The sequence below is a fragment of the Phalacrocorax carbo genome, chromosome 1, assembly GCF_963921805.1.
Source record: "Phalacrocorax carbo chromosome 1, bPhaCar2.1, whole genome shotgun sequence".
Lineage (NCBI taxonomy): Eukaryota > Metazoa > Chordata > Aves > Suliformes > Phalacrocoracidae > Phalacrocorax > Phalacrocorax carbo.
The window spans coordinates 208795187-208818771 of record NC_087513.1 but is presented as its reverse complement, the minus strand read 5'-3'; the positions used below and the strand labels follow the sequence as shown (position 1 = coordinate 208818771).

General features: G+C 38.3%; 1 protein-coding gene across 2 annotated transcripts in view; it reads right to left on the bottom strand.

The window, feature by feature from the left end:
- Positions 1–23585, bottom strand: part of GRM5 (glutamate metabotropic receptor 5) — a 283397-nt gene that overhangs the window by 206772 nt on the left and 53040 nt on the right. The window lies entirely within an intron of this gene.

The following is a 23585-nucleotide window of genomic DNA, read 5'->3' as shown; positions in this document are numbered from 1 at the left end:
TGTAGTTTACCTCTGCATTAAGCTTTTCTCCAGCTGGGACAATCCTTTCATAGGCCATAAAACAACAGACCTAATTATCACAATGAAGAGAAAACCAGATGATTACTTTCACACTTCAACTTGCAGTCATGTTTTTAGCTACATTCCTTCTAAAATGCTATGAAACAAAAAACAACAAAGCTAACCAACCCATCAGAGAAGCAGGCAGTTCTAGCTACTATGGACATTTTGGATCCTGCTTCTTAACACTCTCCTGCTTTCAGAAACTCTGTTTCTAGTTTCTATGGGGTTCACATACTTTTCTTTAATTTTGTGCAAAACTTGGGAGAATCTGCATGTCCATACACTGCCAGCAATAAAAAAATTAGTAGGATTAAGAGTGAAAATTTAAACCATCCATTATTATACTATCCATACTCTTATTAAGATCTTGAGCCTTTTAAGGTTAATAGGAAATTTCAATAGGAAATGATCAGACCTAAACCCTAAATGGTTTTAGTATATTAAATCAATACAAGAGATACCTGGAAATGTGGAAAACCAACATTGCTTCAATAAAGGAACTACTTGTGAAACTCAGAGACTGTAACAGAAAGAGATGGCTAACATTCAGGTAGTAAATTTTCAAAAAAATAATTAAGCATTTCAAAACTTTTCAGACTGAAATGGAAATGGAAATTTCAGAATCTAGTCTAAAATGAAAACTTTGAAAACTTTTCAAAATTAGTTACTTTGAAATAAAATACTTCAAATTAAACTTGAGTTTTAAGATGTTTCTGGCATGGATTTATGTTGCTTTTTTTCACATTATTTCACAATGTGTAAACAGTAGTAGATCAAAATGATGCATCATTGTGTATCAGATTTTGAGATGACATTCACATCACGCACAAAGACCGAAATGTATTGAAAAATTGTAAGAGTAGTTGTGAAGAATATGACAAGTTATCATATTCTGAAGCGATGTGATGTCATTTTGCTCTACTACTATTGACATACTATTGAAATTCTGTAAAACAGGTAAAGCTATATGAAAAAATTGTATTACGGATTTTGTCTTATAACTGTATTTTATGTTTTTCAACAAGTTTTTTCATGGAAAGAATGAAAGAAAAAACCACAATTTTCAGGGGGCTTTTCATTCTACTCAATATCATAGCACTCCTTTTCTCTACTTTTTCAGATTGCCACTATGCCCTGAAGAATATATAGGTAAAACAAACAAACAAAACAAACAAAAAAAAAAAAACCACAAAAAAACCCCAACCAAGGCCAAATAAAAGAAAACCAGAAAAAGAGAGAGAGAGAGAAAGAAAAGAAGACAGCCATTCTGTCCAGGACTTAATTATGTAGTAACTAATAAGTAACTGAAAAGGCCATATAATCTAAATGTTATCCTAACTCTTTCAAAACCCTTTTCAGCTAACTTGAGTGAAATGAACGCATTATTGCATTTGTTTGTACCTGACTAGAGCAAAATAAACTGAATCTTGCTGATAAATCTAATAATAGCTTATTTCTTCTACCACTACTCTTACCAGGAATGAGGTCTGCTGCAAAATTAGGAAGGGGAGCTCTCCTAGTATTCTTCAGATTGCTCTTCTGGGAAGCAACGTGATGTTTTCTGTTTTCCCTTCCCCTGATTATGAATGATACTGATTCCTTTCTCGACAGCTCTTGTGGGACACACACACCCAGCCTGAATGAGGGAAGGAATAAGGGTTGTGCACCTCTGGGAGCATTGTGTGCTTTGGGTGCGGACACTACAGCTCTGGACATGACAGGGAGAAGAGTGAAGCTATCTTAGCCCGTCCTCCCCTGTAAACCACAACTAACTGGAACATCTTCAGTTTTCAGTGGTGAGTGTTCACAGCAAACGGTTTGTAATAAATCTGTGCAGTGAAACAAAGGGAAGAATCATGGAAAAAATACCAAGTGAGACAGAACGCTAAAACTCCTTGAAGAAACTGCAATTTCTACTTGAATGTCCTATAAGAGTAAGAAAGATCTGCTAGTGAATTTTCTTATTTATATTGTTCTGTCAGATCCTGACTGCTGGTGTGAATCATTTCAATAATACACAAGACAAAATCATGATTGCAATGCTGATTTCCAAGTACTTCATTATTGACAGTCTCAGAAATAGTTTGGATAATTAGAACAGATTAGGCAGATCAAAATTCTTGAAATCATGTTTGTATTAAGAATAGTTCTATGCTGAAACCTTCAACACAGGTATGTGGTATGCTGAGCATAAGCCCTGTGAAAGACACAAATAATTTATTTACCCTTTTGAAACTGAATACTTTAGTGTTAGTTAAGGTTCTATGTCTTTTCCTCAGTTTGTACAGAACGTTATGTGGAAATATACTAACAATCAGTTCACAGAGACTAAGGTACCAGGTACTTTAAATGAAGCCATTAGTTGTTTCTTGGATGTATTTGAATCAAATCACCAGTCCCAAAAAGGTACTATTTACATGTAAACAAAAGGACTAGACTAGCTAAAGCAAAGTTATTTAAAGTTCAGCAAAGCTTTCATTTTCCTCCACATCTGCCAATTTACTACATTAATCTGGTAAAACAAGATCATAAATACATATTACAAAAGACTCGATGATAAAAACAAAGCCTCAATTTATAAAAGGTAATCAGGTTTAGACAATGTTCATTTAAAGCACATCTGATAGGCTTTTTGTCTTCCAGAATGAACTAATTTGATTCATTGTATTTTAGCTAGCAATTTTAAGATTCCTATTTGGGAAATTACAATGAGGGTAATAAAGGCTGGCATTATACACACTAACATTACCGCCCGTTCTGAGTTTAGGACATCAGAGAGCACAGCATGCAGCTTTTAAATAAACCAAATAAATTTCGGGGTACTTCATGTCAGACAATTGCCAGTTAAGTGAGCATTTCCATAATTAAACACAGCATAATACATAAATGACAGATGGTGGCTGTTGACAGGTTTTTTTCCACTTCGCTCAGAGGACTTCATGTTTTTCTAGTTTAAACAATAATAGGGCGATGTCAACAAAATCATCAGGAAAAAATCTATAAACAGGCTGCATTTTCACAGGCTGCATTTTCAGATATTAGTACAGAACTTTGAAAGGCTTGATATAAAGAAAACTTAAACAGATATTATTCTATTCAGAACATGTTCCTAAAATAATCAATCAGATATGATTACTGCAGGTAAGTGTGGTCTGTGTTTGGAAGGATAATGCTCTTCTATGTGGCAGATTTGCATTTTGTGACCTAGCACCACAGCATATGACGGGGCAGTCAGGGACATTCAGATCACTTTCTTCTGAGGAGGCAGAACATTGCTTGGAGAAGTAGAAAAGACTCCTCTGAATAGATGGGCTCTTGGAAATGCACCAAATTTAGCATTTGTTTGGGCAGAAATGCTGGATGTTCAAATTCTTGAGCTCTAGAAGAATCCTGAGCTCTAGGATACTGCTCCAGAAAAACTTTCTGATGGTAAAAGCAACACTGAAAAATTAAAATTATTTTAAAATTAAAATTATTTAAACAGATTTAGCCCAATAATTCTGGAAGACATGGAGAGTAAGTGTGACACAGTGAGGGAACCAAAGAGACCTAAGTCATGGGATCTCCCTGATGACATTCTGTGAAACCTCTCAGACAAACTATTTGCACAGTAGAGGATTTGCTAATGCCCCTGTCCCAGGGAGGGTTGGTGCATACTGGCAGAGATGTTCATGTGGGGAAAAACTGTCCTGTTTTTGTCTTAATCCAAACATTTCACGGTGAATATGGCTCCCAAGATACTGATTTCACTATGCTAAATCTAGACAATGTTAATACTATCTGCAAGCTAAATATGCAACTAAGCACCTTAAATTGTTTGGATACATAATCATGAAGCTATCAAATGTTTGGCAGATGTGTTACCAGTGACCGAATACATAATAATCTGTTTTACCAGCATGGAGTTTGTTTAGTTGCTACATCAGTGCTGCTGACAGCAGGATACAGCTCAGAGCCTGACATAAAATGTCTTCTTGCTCAAACAACCTACATTACTTCCCCCCATAAACTGCTGCTGTTGTCAGCTGCAAGGTTACAACTACTGTCCATCAGATGCAACATCATTACTAGGTAGTTCCAGACCCTGCAAACTGTTGGCAACAGTTAAGGCAAATGATGGCAGATTCAACGTGAAGAAGAACTATACAGTTGAAAACGGTGTAATAGAACAGTAGTTTGGCCTTACACTCTTTAATATAAAGAACTGCAAAGTGAAGGATAATTGTTACAAGGCTAGTTGAGCAAATGCCAAATCCAAGAACAAGGGACATGAACTTAAGCTGAGAAAGAGACAACTACTAAATTGCTTTGGTCAGAACGTCTTTCCAGATAGAAGAGCTGCAACATGAAATAAACCATCAATGTCAAATCTGGGACAGCTGGCATATCTGTTTCTTTAAAACTGGATTGAAAAGGCATTTGTATGAAATAAATATGACAGAGTAAGACTGTTGAAGTAAAGCTGGGTTTATTAACTTTTCTTTTAGTTAGCACTTCAATTCTTCTGCCTTTCAGATAAATGTCAGCGTAATCCATTTCTAAAGTAATCTATCTGTGAGCTTTTCTGATATAAGAAATAAACATAAGTATATCTCTGATGACATTAAGTATTTGGCAAATGGTAAATATTAATTGCTGTAATGTCTTTATAAGAAAAATATGCCATAATACAAGCCACAAGGGAAAGGAGACAGCAAATGTAATGAGACTTTTCCATGTCCTATATCAACAACAAGAGCCAATGTATTGTTAAATATTTTAAAGTTGAGAAGCTATCTTCTATGGGTCCTGGCAGGCAAGGGGATAAGGAAACAGAATTAAGTAGCTTCTATAGTCTTCCTAACTAAAGAAGCGGCCACAAACCCAATCTTTTTGTCCTTTGACTGGAGAAGGGATTTAATGGTCTTCCATAAGAGTCAACAATGTTGAGACAGGGCAGTTGCAAAACCCAGTGCCAGACTTGGAAGTAATAGAGGGGTTTGAGTGGGTATCCTCTGATGCCCAAAGTGTTTGTGAGTCTTAAACCTAGGGATAAAGGTTTCAAGACCAAGGTCTAAGAGAAGACTCTTGACATGACTGATTGTAGGTGGTTAGCAGTAGCAGAGTTGAAGTACTTGCTGTGTGAATTGCTAACACCTCAAAGGCTATTGGAGGGCTGTCTGTTCACCAGCTGAGTACTGCTTACAGTAATCAGCGTTCATGCCCTGAAGCATGTGTTATTTGTCTGGCTATAAATGTGCTAGAAATGACTGAGAAAGGCCAAGAAGTTGAAGGTTCAGATCAATGCTGAATTCTTCCCCTCTGGGAAAGACAAAAACATTTCAATGGATGCTTCCCTTAGAACCTACATCCTTTCCATTGGAGCAATGGAGCACTTCAGTTTCAGAACCACTTCTCAAACTAAAAAACACCAAAAGGTATTTAGAACTTGATAAATGGGAACTGATCCTGCTGTGCCCTGAGGGGCATGAAGCTTTCTGTAGTTGTGCAGTAATTTTCTTCTTTATGGTCAGGTAAACAGAGTATGTTTATAGACACATTCAGAAAGAAGCTAGCAGAGAAAAGGTGGGAGCTGAAAATACACATTAGAGTACTAGAAAAATTTATGCTTCTAATAAAGATCTAAAGATCTAATGATAATTACATTTAAGTAACTTGCAAGCACCAAAGCTAAGTGAATCCTTCTTTATTCATTTGTACACCAAAGGAAAATATGGGCACAATATCACAGCCGTCTGGGTTAATTTGATTTATAAATACAAGCAAGATATGGTGGTCTGAGTAAAGAGAATACACAAGTCTTCCAATTAAGAAAAAAAAACCAAAGCAAAACAACAAAAAAACCCACACTAGTCTTTGAGAGCTATTTGAAGATAGTAATTTGAAAATTAGCAGATATGTATTCCTGCATATAAACCTTGCAGTGCAATACAATGCAATAAGCAATAACAATCTTTACATGGATCAAGGAGCACTTTTTAGGGCCACTCAAAGTGTTCATTATGAATGATTGGTCAGCATAAGGGACTTAGTTATAATTCTACAAATAATTCAACTGTATGGTTGTTTGTTTTTTTTTAAAATTGTTCATTATTGCATCCACACACTTTAGTTTTTGCTTCAAGTATTACTGTTTTCATCTAGCTACATGCTTTTCATGTTGTTTGGTTGCCTAGATTGAGTCTCATGATATTAGTTCTTCAAAAATTTCGTTTAGAAAACTTGATGAAAGCTTTTCTTTCCCCCTATAAATAAATGAAAACCAGTGTTAAAGTGCTCACAGAAATATTCTACATATCAACAAAGCAATGCTGTGGATAAGCACTGTTACAAATATTGCCAAACTATCAGAGAACATCCTGTCCCTAAGCTCATGGTAGTCATTCATGATCCTTTCTCAGCTGCTGGGCTGAGTGAAGGCCTTGAGAGCTCAAAGAACAAACCTCTATGTAATTGTAGAAGACCAAAAGACTCAGTAGCCTGTTATGAAGCTCAGCAACAGGCAGACAAAGATCCACACACTCCTACTGCACAATACCTAAAGCACAAGCATTGCGGAGAGTAGCCTCTTTGTTTTCGGTGCTATGACCATCTGAAGACCCTATAACACATGACTGTTTTTTCTTGCTAAGGATGTGTGGAGTCTAAGTGGATTCTGACAGGCTGTCTGTAACTGAGTGAATTAACACTATTGGGGCATTTTTAAAAAGCACTAATTTCTGTTACAGTTTTCACTGAAATAACAAGATTTTTTTGAGATTTAGGGTGGGGGTGGGTGGGTTTGCAGCTGATGGAAGAAGTGTTGCTGGGCCATTGGATACCATTTATAAATCTCACTCTGTAAAACTGTAAAACTGTAAACTGAACTGTAAAAGTTCAGTATATAGTTAACATAAGAAATGTAGATGTGACAAATGTTACCAAAGACTTGAAGGTGAGGGGGAACTTGTTTCTGTTTAAACAATATTATGTTATGCTATGCTATGCTATGATATCATGTGATATGAAATGATAGTCCTTAAACTGGATGGAGGAAAGGAAATAAATAAGTTTCTGCTTCTTATTTGTTAGAGTAGATTTCTTTTCCTTACTTCTAGGACTAACTAGGTAACTTCTGTTGTATAGTTCTTAGAAGAAAAACAGAACTTATATGAGGAACAGAAAATATCTTAAATACTCGACTGAAGAATCAGGTGTCCTCTTGCTATTCTCAGGACTTTGCACCTTCCTGGCAGCAGAGTGGCCCAGCTTTGATGAGACAGCTGGAGACTGCCAAGCATCTTGCAGCCTGTAGCTTAGGACGGTATCCTGCCATATGGGAAAGTTGAATCCTTTCAGGTCAAAGACCACTTCTCTTTCTGTATGAGAGTCCTCTTCAACGGGACATGAGAAAATAAAACAAAAAAATCCCCACCCTCCCACATTCCTGAAGAAGTGCAGCCCAAAGTCCTGGAGTGGCTTCACAGTGAGTCCTGGGTCACAGAGGCACCTATTCCATAGCTATAGGTTGATGGTAATATCAGAAAGAGAAGTAGGACTTCCAACATGTCCCTCCCCAACACTTTTCCTTTTGCTGATTTGCACCTCATTTTCTGGGAGCTGCAAGGTCTGTTTGGAAAATCCTCTGTTTCTCTGAATATTTTATGAAGAAATATAGCTACCTAGAATGGGAGATTTCATCACTGAAACCAAGTCTTTCAGACACAAGCAAGCTAGAGTCTGACACAGCCACATGAACATGCTTTTCTAGATCTCCCCAGAAACATATTTGACTTCGAAGGCAATTTTATGTTCTGCATCAATATTTATAAGTTATGATGTTATTAGCTCTCTGCAAGTTCCCTTAAAAATGATTTTAATTAATTACATTTGTGCACAAATTTAGCTTTGAAAGGAATAATGGACATGTTTGGCAACTTATTTTCACAGGGGCTTGGTTTTGCCATTTACATTTAACTTTTAAGAGCTGCGATCCAAATTTTCTTTTAACAAAGTCACACAGAAGCATCTGACCAAATAATGCGTGCCCTCCACTCCAATCAGCAGAGGAGACTGTGGCAGCTGTTGAAAGAATTTATATTATGTTAACTGAGAATGTGATGAAAAAGGTGTATGCATTCCTTCAAGATTTTTTGTAATAATGAGGAAAATACCTGCAGTTTTCCATCATCTGCTTACTTTCTCTATATTTAAATATGATGTTTCAGTTGCATGTAACACCTGCCAATCAAGATTAAACAAATTTAATTAATTTTAAAATCCATTGTCCAAACTGACAGATTTCTCTTCACACTTTCCCATAACAATCAACAGAAACTAAACAAAATGTAAATGGATGGAAAGAAACAGACTGTACTATGAAATATATGTATTATTGTAGTGACATCTACAAATCTTCCCTTGCCTCTCCCTCCCTTTCCCTCTCCCTCTCCCTCTCCCTCTCCCTTTCCCTTTCCCTTTCCCTTTCCCTTTTGTGCTGCTTTTGGCTAGGATACAGTTAATTTTCTTCACAGTAGCTAGTATGGGGCTGTGTTTTGGATTTGTGCTGAAAACAGTGCTGATAACGTGGAGATGTTTCAGCTGTTGCTAAGTAACACACTGGTCAAGGACTTTTCCAACTTCCCATGCTCTGCCGGGTGCACAAGAAGCCGGGAGGGGAGGGGGCACGGCCAGGACAGCTGACCCAAACTGGCCAAAGGGATATCGCACACCGTATGACGTCATGCTCAGTATATAAAGCTGGGGGAAGAAGAAGGAAGGGGGGATGTTCAGAGTAATGGCATTTGTCTTCCCAAATAACTTTTAAGCATGAATGGAGCCCTGCTTTCCTGGAGATGGCTGAACACCTGCCTGCCAATTGGAAGTAGGGAATGAATTCCTTGTTTTGTTTTGCTTGCGTGCACAGCTTTTGCTTTGCCTCTTAAACTGTCCTTATCTTAACCCAGGAGTTTTCTCCCTTTTACTCTTCTGATTGTCTCCCCCATTGCACTGGGGGGTAGTGAGGGGGCAGCTGTGTGGTGCTTGGTTGCTGACTGGGGCTGAATCATGACAGCTTGATAGCCCTTTCAGAGAATAAACTTTTCCTTATATCCAATCTAAACCTCCAATCTAAACTTGAGGCCTTTTCCTCTTGTCCTATCACTTGCTAGCTGGGAGAAGAAACCAACCCCCACCTTGCTGCAACATCCTTTCAAATGCACCCACCTGCTCTGGTGGTGTGGGGTCCTCCACGGGCTGCAGGTGGATATCTGCTCCACCATTAACCTCCATGGGCTGCAGGGCAACAGCCTGTCACACCATGGTCTTCACCAGGGGCTGCAGGGGAATCTCTGCTCCAGTGCCTGGAGCACCTCCTCCCCCTCCTTCTTCAGCAGCCTTGGTGTCTGCAGGGTTGTTCCTCTCACATATTATCACTCCTCTGTCCTGCTCTTACAACAGCTTTTGTCCCTTCTTAACTATGCTATCCCAAAGGCGCTACCACCATTGCTGATGGGCTCAGCCTTGGCCAGCAGTGCTTCCATCTTGGAGCCGGCTGGCATTGGCTCTATCAGACATGGGGGAAACTTCTAGCAGGTTCTCACAGGAGTCAACCTTGTAGCCCCCTTCTACCAAAAGCTTTCCATGCAAACCCAATACAAACTTTTGTTATCTAAACCCATGAGTTTTCTCACTTTTACCCTTCTGATCCTCTTTCCTGTCCCACCAGGGGGTCTGGGGCGAATGAGTGAGTGGCTGTGTGGTGCTTAGTTTTCTCTTTTTTCCTCATTCCTCTTTCCTTTTTCCTTTCATTCCACTGAACCTGTTTCAGATCTAAGAACTACCAGATGGAAATAGTTTGACAGAAGGCTATAACTTTGATAAATGTGTCACACTCTCTACTCTGCTCTATTTAGAAGACAAAGCTTTTTTCTGTCCATGCTGCAGATCAATCCAGACCAAATCCTTTAGCTCAGGCTTCCAGTTAGAGAAGCTGTTCTTCCCTGTGTCAGCCAAAAAGTGATCATTACATATCATTCACTGCATTTAATCCTGAAGTAGTGGGTCTTTGTACAGCTCATTAGAGCTGTCGTTACAAGAAGCTGTTCGTCTATCACAAAATCCATGGTCATGGTGATTGGCAAAGCCTACTGGCCTTTCCAGGACTACTTGAAAACTGTAAAGAAACTTGCACTTGCTTTTTATTAGGAGACATGAATTAAACGCCTCCCATAACAGGTTATATGTTTTTCCTTCTGCATCTCATGGTACATCTTTGAGGTCAAGATAGGAAACAGAAGTGGTGATGTAGGAGTTATAAGTGGCAATGTAGGGGGGATAGGTCTGTTGTTGTCCAGACTTTGCCTACAGTTGAAATAGACTGATACAGTTCTGACTAGCCAGAATATGACACACAATCACAGAATGGTTGAGGTTGGAAGAGACCTCTGGAGATCATCTGATCCAACACACCTCCTCAAGAAGTGCTGCCCAGAACCAGTTGGCCAGGACCACGTCCAGGTGGCTTTTGAACATCTCCAAGGATGAAGACTCCACACATTCAATTTCACACTGTTAATAAATGAAAAACTTCAAAAAAATTACAAAATAAGACAAGCAACATGATTTCCCCCACAAGGAATTCGCTACAATTATTGATTACATCAAGTTAGTGCAGAAAAGCAGGAACTTTCTGATTTTTTTCTCAGTGCCTTTTGCTGTTCATGGTATAGTAAGCTGTGAATGCTTACGGGTATGTGGGAGTACTATGGAGAACTTCAGCCTTTGTTCTGAAGTGGACTGCTTGCTTTACCATAACAGCTTTAATAAGATCAAACAGGGCTACAGAGCCGTGTTCAAGAGTAAGCTTTACTTAATTGGCTTTTAACAGTTCTAATTTATTGCAGACATTGCAAATCGTAGTTGTTAACCTGATCAGGCTTTATTTTAACGTTTCATTTATAATGTCCATCACAAATATACCCAGTGATTGGAAATCATTACTAATTCATGTTATCTCCTTTGGGACACAGTTTGGATCACAAATTCCAGGTTGATCAGTGGAAAATATTATAAGTCAAGAATATAAACTGAACTTTAGATGTTTCCCAACAATCGATAACAGAAAAAGAAACACTGAATAAAAAGACCGTGACTGTTAATCTTTTGTCCTAAGGAAAAAAAAGTTTGTCAGGCACTTTAACCCACACCAAGTTAGGGCTGTATTCTGCAACACGTCAATTTAAGCTCTACGGTATAGCTTTTTCTATCAACATCCAGATATCTTTAAGGATTCAGTAGAAATGCTTCAAGCTAGTCCAAACTAATCAAGACGTTATACAAACACAGCTTGCTTGTGAGCACCTTCCCAAGTGTCTGCAGTCCCTATTTGTACCTGTTTTACAGATTCTATTTTTAATCTGCATTTCTAAGCCCAAATGAAAAAACTATTGTTCTCTTTTGTTATTCTTCTTTGCACAAATGAGAATGATAATTTATCAGTCTCCAATCAGTTATTACTTAACAAATGCTAGTCTCCCTTCCAAGATGCCACTGTCTGTATAACTTGTGAAAGTTTAGGACTAGAATTCTTGAATACCTAAGTATTCCCTTTCTCTTATTCTCTCTCGTTTTGATGGTGCACAGTGTTAAAAATCAATACTGTGGTTAGCCAAGGAACAATTTATTTTATTCCATTCAGTAGTTAAACATGTATCTCTTTTCTTTTTTTCTACTCTTAGTCTTTGAAACACTTATTTCATTGTAAAATGCTAAAGAAAAAGAGTCTTAGACCAAAAGCTTGTGCTGCTGATTGTATCAGAAAAATAAACAACCAAAACAACAACCAAAAAAAGAAGAAAACAAAACCCTAACCAGCCAAAAAACCCCAAGACTCTGTATGAGAGAAAAAAAAAATAAATAAATACCCCACACTTTTCGACTGGATTAGGAAACAAAAATAGTTATGTGCCCCAGGTAAGGTTATTCACACTTTTTTCTTCCATATAGTGCTTACAAATTGAGCCAACCTCTTTGTGGACAGACTGTTTCAACCACCTCTTGTATGGAAGCAACAGGACTCTCTTCCCCACTTCCTTCTCTGATTTTGCCTGACACTAGACATTTGTCCTAGTTGTCTTCTAGGAAGCTCAAGTTTTTTAAAACTGGTCATCTTTAGCGTACATATGCTGCCACCTTCCCGTTCCTGGCAGCTGCCAAAGCTCCCTGAAAGGAGACTTCTCCTCCCTCAGTGCTGCGTTGGTCTCAGCAGCTTGAGGCAGTACCTTGGGCAGCTCAGTACCTTCACCAGCTCCTCCACAGAAGACCCAACAGCCTCCTAAATTCCTCTCTATGTCCCATGATTCATTTTTGCAGAATATTTCCTGTTCCTGACTGCACATGGCTTATCCGTATGATCCTTAGAGAACTACAGTCAAGTGGGGCCTTTCAACATGATCCATTTCTGAGAAGGGATAGTTTTTCTTCTCTTGTTGAAGATGTAACTGCAAGTTGACTTATGATTCTCCACATATGGGAGAAATCTTCTGTGAAATCTTGTGTAAATTTGGCTGCCTACCTCTCTATATTCTTAATGAATATCTCTATAGCCTTCCCCATCCCCAACATGAATACACTTAGAAAGGAACATGTGGGATAACCAAATTGTCACGCTCAAGGATGCTTATTCCAGAATAAAGGGAAATAAAAAAGCCAAAACCTTTCTTCCAGAAGGGTGTGATGCCTAAGGAAAATTAAGCCTACCTTTTTGTATGCTTAGGCTGAAGCACCCCTGGAAGCAGTTTTTTACGCTGCAAAGGCCATGAGAAACGTTCTGAAATTTGAATACCTTTATTTCATTATAAAATCCCAGTTTTTCCTAAGGACTGGGAGTTTATAATGGTAGACAGACTACTGCCTTTACATATACTTGAAGTTCTAGAGAGATCAGCTGGCTAGACCCAAGTTGGAAAGAGAAATTTTTTGTTGTTGTTGACAGTTTTGGTCCACTGTGATTGTTAGGACACGGGTGCAGAAGGCCAACTGTGATCTGTTGCTACACTAATAAGACGTTTCACGGTGTTAGAGGTGGGAAAATGGTAATAATGTGTATGCAGATGATGAACTCTGACTCTTGTGATTACACTAATAAGATAGCAACATGGGAAGTAGTAGAAGTGAAAGACGTTATGGATAGAAAAGGAGGTACTAGTTTAACAGATTTGCTGAGCAAGGCAGAAATTACCATGGCAGCAATGTCACAAACATCAAATAAAGGTATCAAATAAACAAAATCAGGACAAATGTAGAAAGAGTAAACAGGGATGAGCTGTTTGTTACAAAAGGATTGAGGGTGATGAGGAGGAAGACCTTTGGAGGGGAAAAAGCAGATGTAAGGGACAGTGAATAATATGACAAAGGCCTCTCACATGTGACGGTCAGGCAGCTCTGCTCCTGATGACCAGAGCTCAGAGCATGACAATAAACATGCTGTTGCTCTGGCAGTATGGGTGTCCAGTTTTTTTCTGTGGTCAGGATATACCTGGGGCACTTTCCCTTCCACCGGCAGCTGGGTTCCCCAGCACTGCTACTAAAAGTGCTATTCAAAAAAAATAAAATAAAATACATAAAATTAAAAAAAAAGTTTAAAGATTTTAACATTTTCAGTATTTCCCTAATTTGGGGAGAACACAATTATTCCCCAAATTCTCAAGGTTCACTAACAGTTTTGGTCCCTAAATGTCCTCCTTCTCTTGTCTTCCCTATGAGGTTTCTTTTAAAACAATTAACACACCACAGTAAAAAGCTACCAGAATATCTCTCAGTTAATACCTGCCACACTTTCCATGTGGATTCTAGTAGCACATTTCAAACCTGTATTTTTTCTTCCAAGCATTAAAACATCTGTTATTAAAGAAGAATTCCTGGAGAGTAAATGCGTACTCCAGTGAGGTTTTTACCTGTGAATCACGAGGAAGATGTATTAACAAGTAAAACCCGCTGTAGTCATGCAAAGAATTCCTTCAGTGCAGTAATTTAATGAAAGTCATTAATTCACTTCTTTCTTACACTGATTATGGGCAGAATCGAGAACGGACTTACATGCTTAATAGCATCTCACGCTATTGAGATTCTTGCAGTAACACATATGTTTGTGGAACTCAAAACTGTAGGAATCTTACTGCACCTTGTTCATCAAAGAGTGAAAATACAAGGTGAAACTATTTTTCTTCACTCTCTTATAGTGACAGAAATCCTTCACTCCTCTCTACAGCTACATGATTTTCCTGACAAATTTCAGGTCAGTAAATTCTTTTGCTCTTTAAATTTTACTTTAAAAACATTGTCCATCAGTCTGTCCATCAGACTAATTAAATGAAAAATCCTCTATCAAGCATACAAAAGTTTTACTAGAGTTATTGCTGGGCCCCTATAACATTGTTTCATTTGAATTTCACTGAGAGAAGCTTTCTTCTAGGTCTTTTCTGGGTTACTGAACACAGAAGCAAAATTATAACATTTCCACTGGGGTTTCTGTGCACACACTGAAATTCAGTTTCTCTGCTGGACTGTTGCAGAAGCACAATAGCTGCACACTAATAACTTGTCACTACTATTCAGTCTCCCTGGTCACAAAAACATTGGTGGCTGAATAACTGAGCAAATTCTAGTTTTTACCAAGTTCTAAATTAACAGAGGAAGAAATATCCTGGTGACTTTAAATCTCTTGTACAACCTCTGCAGCGGAGGGTGTGCAAAAAGGAAGGTGCAGGGAGCATCTCCCCCAGCACCCCATGAGTGAGAGCCTCTGAGGCACGGAGCAAGGAGAACTCAGGGACCAGAAATTATTATAACTGTCCTCTGGTATCACTGTCAACACAACACAGGCCCCTGAATATAATCCCCTTCATGGATCCCAGAGGGTCTGACTGACGTATGCATGCTGTCAAAAAGCAGTTCAAAAGCACCAAAGGGTAGAGACCACTCCTGCTCTGAAGACAAAGAACTCTGGTGGTTAAATGACCCTACTGGTTTGTCACCAAAGATTTAACATCTTTGAAGAGTAAAGAATACAATCTGACAATCTGAAAAAAGAAACTCAGGATGAAATCTCAAAGCCTGGAGTCAGCGCACTGGAGGCAGAGTCTTCAGTTTTATGAATGTGGGGAACAGAGAACTTATGGGGGATGTCTACACTCCCACATCATCAAACCAGGGTCACATAGGCCTTAAAGGGCTTCAGACCCAGCTACCTTTGACAAGCTATCCTTATCAAAGGATGCCATCCTATGTGCATCACAGCAGAAATGAGCATGCGTGATTCAAGAGGGCACAGACCAATAAATCCCACAAATCCCCAGTATCTGAGAAGTGGAGTCAGCTGCAAATGAGGTTGAGTGGGTTATGATTAATGCTTTAAAATATTCAGTCTTGTGCAGAAAAATCAGACCTATTCTGCACATCATCTGATATGCATTTATGCTTAAATAATTCAGTGCTATCACTTAAAGGTGAAATCAGCATTTTCTTGCATCTGAGTTTTGAAGTTGTTGTCAGCAAATTTCCATTAGCAGGCAATGTAGCCCGGAAATCCTTGTTCATTGAATGGATCTTATTGAAGCGGTTCATATTATTTTTACATGTCGTTTTTCTTTTCATGATTATTTTAGTGGTTATCTGAGGCTCTAGTACTGTTCATTTTCCATAATACCACTGGCAATTGAGACAAAGACATAAGGGAATTATACTTTAACATAAGAAAGTACAGACCTTATTCATTTTGTAGGGGATCAATAGCTTTAGTATGGAATACTTTATCTATTTATCATAACTAAGTGCCTTCTGTTCTATATTCTAGGGAATGTTTCAAGAAAGAGTCATAGAATCCAAGACCAACAAAAGTGAAAGGAATAGTCCAGCTGGATAGTTCTTGCTTTTACTTCTAAAATATGCTAAACCTGCTTATCAAAATATCTTTTCAATGGATTTTGACTTACAGCTTTGTTTGAAAGTTATATGCAGTGAATTGCACATGACATGGCACATTTAAGCTAGGAAGCATTGCGGTCTGTCAGCAATCGGCATTCTCCTCACTTCTCGATTTAGGTCAGACAGCAGGATGCTAATAATACAGATCATAGTCTGCATGGTAAATTTTCTTCTTTAATCCTAAAATATTTATCAAGGTCTCAGATCTCTAGATCCAGCAATGGTAACTTCATTTGGAATTAAGACATTTTCTAGCTGAAACAGTGTTCTCTGATCATATTTTAATCTCTTTTCTTCTTAGTATGAGACACGCAAAATAATGATGTATTTATTCTTCTAGAAGCTAACACACAAAAAAATGCCTGTACTTAAACCCTCAGCTGAATCAGGACTTTACGTCTTAAAGCAATTATGTTATTAAATACCAATTCTTCAAAACATTTAATTACTGCACACATCTCTTCATCTATAATGGAACTGAGAAGTGCACTTTCCTGAATCAGGGTCACAGAGGGAGTCATCAATATGCATTTACCGTCACCATGACACAAGCTTATTTAAAACTTCAGTAAACAAATGGACTAGACCTTACTCTTGATTAGTCTTCAAGCACTCCAGAAGAATGATAACCTGTCCTTTCATGTGCTCAGAAACAAAAATATAAACATTCTTTTTTTCAGCTCCCTTACAAGAGTTTTTAATATTCATTGCTTTTAATTAGCCAGAACATAACTAGCATTTGTATTAAGAAAAGTTCATACTCTCAGTATATATACACTGAATTGAATAACTGTGTTTAAATTGCTACCATTACTCTCCTTCCTTTTTGAAGATCAGGATCTCTGATTACGAACTCAAATTATTTTAATTAAAGCATCATTAGTTTCTGAAATTAACATATCAAATGTGTTCAAAAAATGGCATTTATGTAAGAGGCAAACACACAGTTTCAGAAGCAGCTCTGCACACATCCCACAGTGTGTACCACCATAAATTCAGTGAAGGAAATGCCACCAAAGGACTTACACCGTGTAAGCACAGCAAAGGGCAGATGCACTGGAGGGCAGATCAGAGCAGCATACATCAGCAGGATGCAGAAAGCACAGGGCTTTGATTAAGGCAGAAAAATTAGCATCCTGCACAGTCATAAAAGCCACCTTCATGGTGTGACTCAGCTTTTTGAAGAGAAACGATGCACATGCATTTTTCCATGCTGTGATTTACTGTCAGTAGCTGCCACCACTGCACAAGCTGCCTTGTTTTATGAGTTGTTAGTTAGGCCAAGCTGATTGTTTAATTTGCCACAAGGTCATCACAGCCATGGCCCTCTGCACTTTACCTGTGATGTTGGGGGGTAGGATTTGGACTACATCTACAATGTTTCAACCCATGTCTTTAAACTTTGGAACCAAGTAAAAGAGCAGTAGGAGAAGGCTCAGCTTTGTTCCACCAGTAATACCAGTCCGTTTTTCACAGAATCAGAGGGTAATTGAGGCCAGAAGAGACCTCTGGGTATCACATGGTTGAACATCCCAACCAGACTTGCATAGACAGGCACTTGTTTGGACAAGCTTTAAATATGATCAGGGATGGAGATTCCACAATCTTTCTGTGCAAGCTCTTCTGTTGTTTGATCACCACCATTGTGAAATCAGAATTTCTTATTTCCTGCTTTTGCTTCTTCAAGGGCTTCATTGTTCTGTGTGGGGCTTCATGTCTGGAATTTTCTCTGTAGAAAATATGTTTTGTTTTTTCTTAAAATTCTTCATTTGCATTCATTTCTAGAACTGAAATTTCTGCATCTAAGCAATGTTTTGTCTCCCTCGGCACCTTTCAGTTGAGCTCCTATACACCAGTAAGTGAAATAGGGTTAAGGCATGCACTCAAACACAGTCCTGCTGTTGACTATACATTTAACTGTAACTACATTCCCTGACATGGTTTTGCTTAGGTTAGGGAACTATGTTCCAGTCAGACATGCTTCACAAGATGGCATGGGCCAGGAGACGTTCTCACCATAGTCAAGTGCTGTGAGAGAAACATGGACTTTTTATGATAAAACTGACGTGATGGGGTCTTCATCTGGTTAGACTTTCTAGATATAATACAGGATTTACTTTTATAAGTATACATAGTCTGAGATTCAAAGAATACTGCATCATGCTTTTATAACCAACAATTTAGTTCATTGCACTGATGTGCTCATGTTCCTCAAAGACAAAGATCACAAAAAGAGTGCTGAAAATAGCAACGAAATCCATATGTATGGAATGAGAGTACGAACACATGAGTTAAACCAACTGGAATGAAAAAAAGCATACAGACTATTTAAAGGCCTAAGAAAGCATCTAGATCTGCTTTTTTACAAAGTAGGGCGTAGGTTTTTGGAATCAGGTTGGGGACTTAGTTTTTTACTGAAAAGCATGATTAGGATCTCAGTCCAAAAGAAGTAAGGAGTGCACAGCTTTAAAAAACCAAATCCTTTAACATTTGGTTATTCCAGTTACACTTCTGCTGAAATCTTCTGAGGATTATACTTACTCATTCAGTAGTTGATGACAGAAGCTGTTGTGAAATGGTGTCTGGTATCTATAGTAATAGAATCTGTTAGTAGTGACCAAATTTATGAATTCTGCTCTTATCTGTAGAAGATATTGAATGCTTTGAACATGACTTTACTTCCTATCTCAGGTTTTGAATCTTCTTGATAAAGCTTATTTTAAGGAGCATACAGATTTAAAGCAGGGCTAGTTAATATCTCATCCTACAAAAAAGGCATAAATATTTCCAGTAAATTAATTGTATCTTAAAAATTCATCTGATCAGAAATAGTGGATCATATTCTCTATTTCTTAACATGATAGCTATTCAGATTTGTTGGGCATTCTCAGGGACACCATTTCTTGGGATCAGCTAGACACTGGGGTTGTGATACAACATTGTTGAAAAAGCTTTTTAAACCACTCTGAACTCCTTCCAAAAAGCTAAAAATGCACAAACAATATTTGGATGCTAAATTTTATTTAGAGACCTTTGCCTCATTGTACTAAGACAGAGAATCTTTCTATGTTTTAAGAAAGTACTTGTTCAGAAAGGAAAACAATGTGAATGCCACTCATTAATTTTTCCTCTCCACTTCATCTTTTGAAGGTGCTTTCCTATTTTAAACGTATTCTAATTTACTTCCAAGGAAAACTGAATGCTCAGCATTAAATTCCCTGCCTATTTCTAAGACACTTACTGCAGTAACACTTCTAAATAGGTGTAAATATATTTGGTGACATAAGTAACATTTTTTCACACTACTCCCCTTCTATTAGCAGCTGATACTAATCACATTTTAAATAAACTATGTCTTGACAGAATGTCTTGCATAAACCTATTCTTTTCTACAGCCTTGAGGCTAATACCAATTGTATGTTTTCCTTCAATCTAATTCCAACAGCAGGTTAACATATGTACCCCTGTTTACCACTGTCACAGACGTGACAGATAAAAATCTGTCTGGATCACAGTTCTAGCAACTCTTACAATTTAGTGCAAATCACAGGTGATTTTTTTCTTCTTGAAGTCCCATGTCCTGAATTAATGTGATTTATAGAGAAACTTACAGTCTCTTTTGGAACATGAAAGTTCTTAGTCCCATAGATGCAGAGGGAAACAAGAAAGCACAGCCAAAGTGTACCTGAAAGTCTCATAAACCAACAAGCAAATAAATGAATATCGATTAAGTCAGTATTATGTCATTTGGATGAACCTGGCAGGTTTGGAATAGCTGGACTGAAAGGATTGGATTGCTCATGGAGGAGGAAAAGGGCACACAAATTATTACTTTAGCTTACAGCTCCTTAGTGCCAAGGTCCCTAAATATATTGCAGTTCCAAGGCATGCAGTAGGGTTGTACATAGGGCTGGTAAGGACACTCATTTGTTTTAATTATCATAGATATTAGTAGATTTTATGCTTATCAGTGATTGATTGAAGGCAGTAGAATGTCATTCAGGGATCAAGAAAATTAGATGTGACAATTTTTCAGCAGACAGGACTTGAACTTTTAAAGACTGATGGAGCAGTACAGTGAGTAGACAAGGATGGAAGGATGTCCATTGATAACTAACCTCATTTCCACAATGATGTAAGAGTCTAAGGAAAGAACATTCAACCCAAACTATCTTCTGCTTTCAGGGTGATTATGTGAAGCCTGCAGAATGCCATCAGTAAATTGCTTATATATTCATACTTCAATATCTATTTTACTAGTTCCACATATTGGTGAACTATTGGGTCTCAAAAAAGGCGTGGAATGGGCTGCTCTGAGATTGAGGTGGTGCTGGGGAGGTCCAACATTTCCATTCTCCTGAGACAGCCACCTGTGTGCTGTGTTGCCTTGAAGCAGCAGTGAATTGTTTTATGTTTGAAGAACAATGCTGCTACTTTCCTTTCTGAATAGCAGTATTTTGAGATCTTCAGATATGATGCATTTTTTTCTAAAGTACAAAATTATTAATAATATTTAAACAAGGCAACTGCAAAGGTTTTTGTATCCTAAATCAAAGCAGTGTTCCAAGCTTGTTGCCATAGAAATTAAACATCTCAAATACTCCATGCAATATTATTCCTTTCCAATACAGCGATTAAACTTTTCATACTAATCAGCACTTAATTTGAAGTGTTTAAAGAAGTATTTTACCAGTCCCCAAATATGGAAATGGCAATATTACTGAAGACAATTCTGTTTTCCTGAGCAGGCTTTCAATTCAAGAAGAAAAATGCTGGCAGTTTGAAAATGGGAGGCTATGCTTCTGTAGTGCAGGAAAATAAACAAACTTGTTTCTTTATGTAATTCAGTACTGCTTTTCCTTTTTTTTCATTTAGATCTTTTCAAACCACAGAAAATCAACAGTTTTTGATTGTAGTTTTTGCTAAATAAAAATTTATTAAATATAAATATATGCTACATTAAACATGAAGAAGTCTACAAGATAAGGAAAAAAATAATTAGATTATGTGAAAATTTTGGTAGTATTTCCAGAGTGGAAGTCAGAGAAGATGGTGGGGGATGCACCAGGTTTTTATTTCAGCCTTTAACTAGAGCTGCCTTTTCTGACAAAGCCTCTAAGGGAGCTTTCTGCATGTCTGCTTCTCCTTATCCACAAGCTCCCACAGTTCTGCCAGTCTCTCCAACTAGCCTTTAACTCTAACAAAGTCATTTGTCGATCAGTCAGGTGTAAGTCCGTCAATCAGTGTGGGCTGGCACCCACAAAATTTCCTTTCTGAGGCTTGTGGACTATGTACAGCAATAGAGGCTGTTTCTCCAGAGCAAGAGCAGATTCAAATTATTAAAAGGAATACAGCATTCAGAGGAAAAACTCAGACTTATGCTGTACTAATTTTTTACCATTTAGGTTTTTAGTGATCTGATTTAACCTTGGGATCTTCCATTTGCCTATAGTTTCAACAGCTATTTGAGAGCTGCAGAACTTCACAAACTGTTCCTCAGCTGCTGGACAGGATTTGGCACCTTTTCCTTGCTTCCCTTTCCAAAGAACAGCCCTGTTTCTCTTAGCTGTCACCATCCATGTTAGGATCAGCCACCTCTCTAGTTATTTGTTTCAAAGGATGCTCTATATTCCTGCTGGTTTTTTACCATTCATGCCTGATTTTGACAAGTCCTTATTATGTATCTGTATGAATACAAGCTGGGTGATATCAGACTGACAGACTGAAGTGTATGTAAGATTTATAAAGAAAACGCACTAAACTATAACATATTATTGTCTTCCCCGTGATTGTCTGGACTGTAAGAGAAGCAGGATTGCCTGTTGCAAGTGAGGTATGTTCACATCCTCTAAATGCTCATGTAGGTGGGCTATTTCCCAGCTGGGGAAGGATGGAGTTGCCTGAATGCAGATACATAGTGTTATTTTGGTAACTGTGAAGTTGTAGCCCCATACATAGAAATTTGCCATTACTGATCAAAAACCGGTGTCTTTTTATTGGTCTTAAAGTATAGGGTCTTGCCTTGGCTTGAGCTGATTTTAGCTCATATTATCTGTGATAGCAGTAGTGTAGCAGTCAGTTGACAATTACCTGAAATTTTTTCAGTTTTAGTTTGGCTTTGTAAAATTGTGTGGTATAACCTCTAGTGTCAATTAATAGACAGTAGAAACTAGTAGATTTCCTGTGTAGACAGAACTTTCTACGATGCTAGAATGAAAATCTGAACACAGTGGGCAATTACTGGTCCTTGAGCGCACACTTGTGGGTCAGGTAAAACCAGTTTCAGGGATAACAAAAAGAACAGAAAAGCTAGAATGATATGGACTGGCTATTCAGTGAGGAAAACGCTAGTAGGCAGACCCTGTTAAAAATATATAAACCAACCTGAATCAGATGCAACACTGGAAAAAAGCGAGGGAATAGATCCCTGCCATCACCATCCTGCTCCTCCTAGTGAAGAATAAGGACTGCAATACATTATGGTAGAACACCCCACGTACAGACACACATACACGCACACTTTATTCTCAGTGAAGACTGGCCTACAGGACCTAGAGAGCAGAGGAAGGATAAGCATAACACCAGGGAAGTGGGGCAGACACTAGGAGGTTTATGTATAACAATATTAACTTTATTATTAATGAAAAGTTTCTGAAATCATTAGATAACTTAGAGTGTGAGTGTTAGGGTCACTGTAACTAACCTAATACTAATAGCTCTTTGTTGTATTTTAGTTAGACTGCTAATACTTTAATTAGACCAATACTGAGTTTGGGGGTCTGCTTACCAGCCACATTTCCTCTTTGCCAATAACACAATGTTAAGCTGAAAACAGTATTCAGCTTGGACGTCAGTGCTCTAGATTAGAGTGTGTCCCCTGCAGCTCTTGCAATATAACTGTATGCCCCATGAAGATGCATTGCATACCCGAGGATGCCTCAGCAGCAACCAGAACTCTGCTTATGCAGCTGAACCTCATCCTCAAGATCTGTTTCTTTTTCTCCTCCCTCTTCCAAACCACCCTTTCAGCCATAGAGGGAAATCAGCATAGAAGTACCTTTCGGTCACACAACCTGTGCCTGCACAGGGCTGCTGCCAGCTACATCTGGCAGCCACCCTAGCTCCAGTGAAAGGGAGCCGTATACAAAAGATCACTACAAAATGTTGTGTCTCAGTTCTCCTCCTGTTTTACTGTGGAGCCAGACGGAGATGATGAGCAGTCCAAAACAGAAGGCCAGCAGGAAGTCAGGCAAGTGAAAGTTAACTAGTTGACTCTAGATATACAAAATCTCAAGTAGAAAGAAATTCTGGGTAGCAGGCAGTGAAGTGCAACGATTATGGCAGCAAATTCAGATTAGCAGTGTCAAGGACTCAAAAAGCAGGGTTCAAAGAAAATAATTTTTTCCATGTAGCAGTCCTGTGATATAAAGAAGTTTTACTGAGGCTTAACAAGAGATTAGGTTTTGAACCTAAAATAATTTCTTCCTTCTTTTGCTTCCTGTTGTTCTGCAGGTTTCCAGCTTTCCATATGATAAGGCTCATGTACAGTGCTTGGGGCG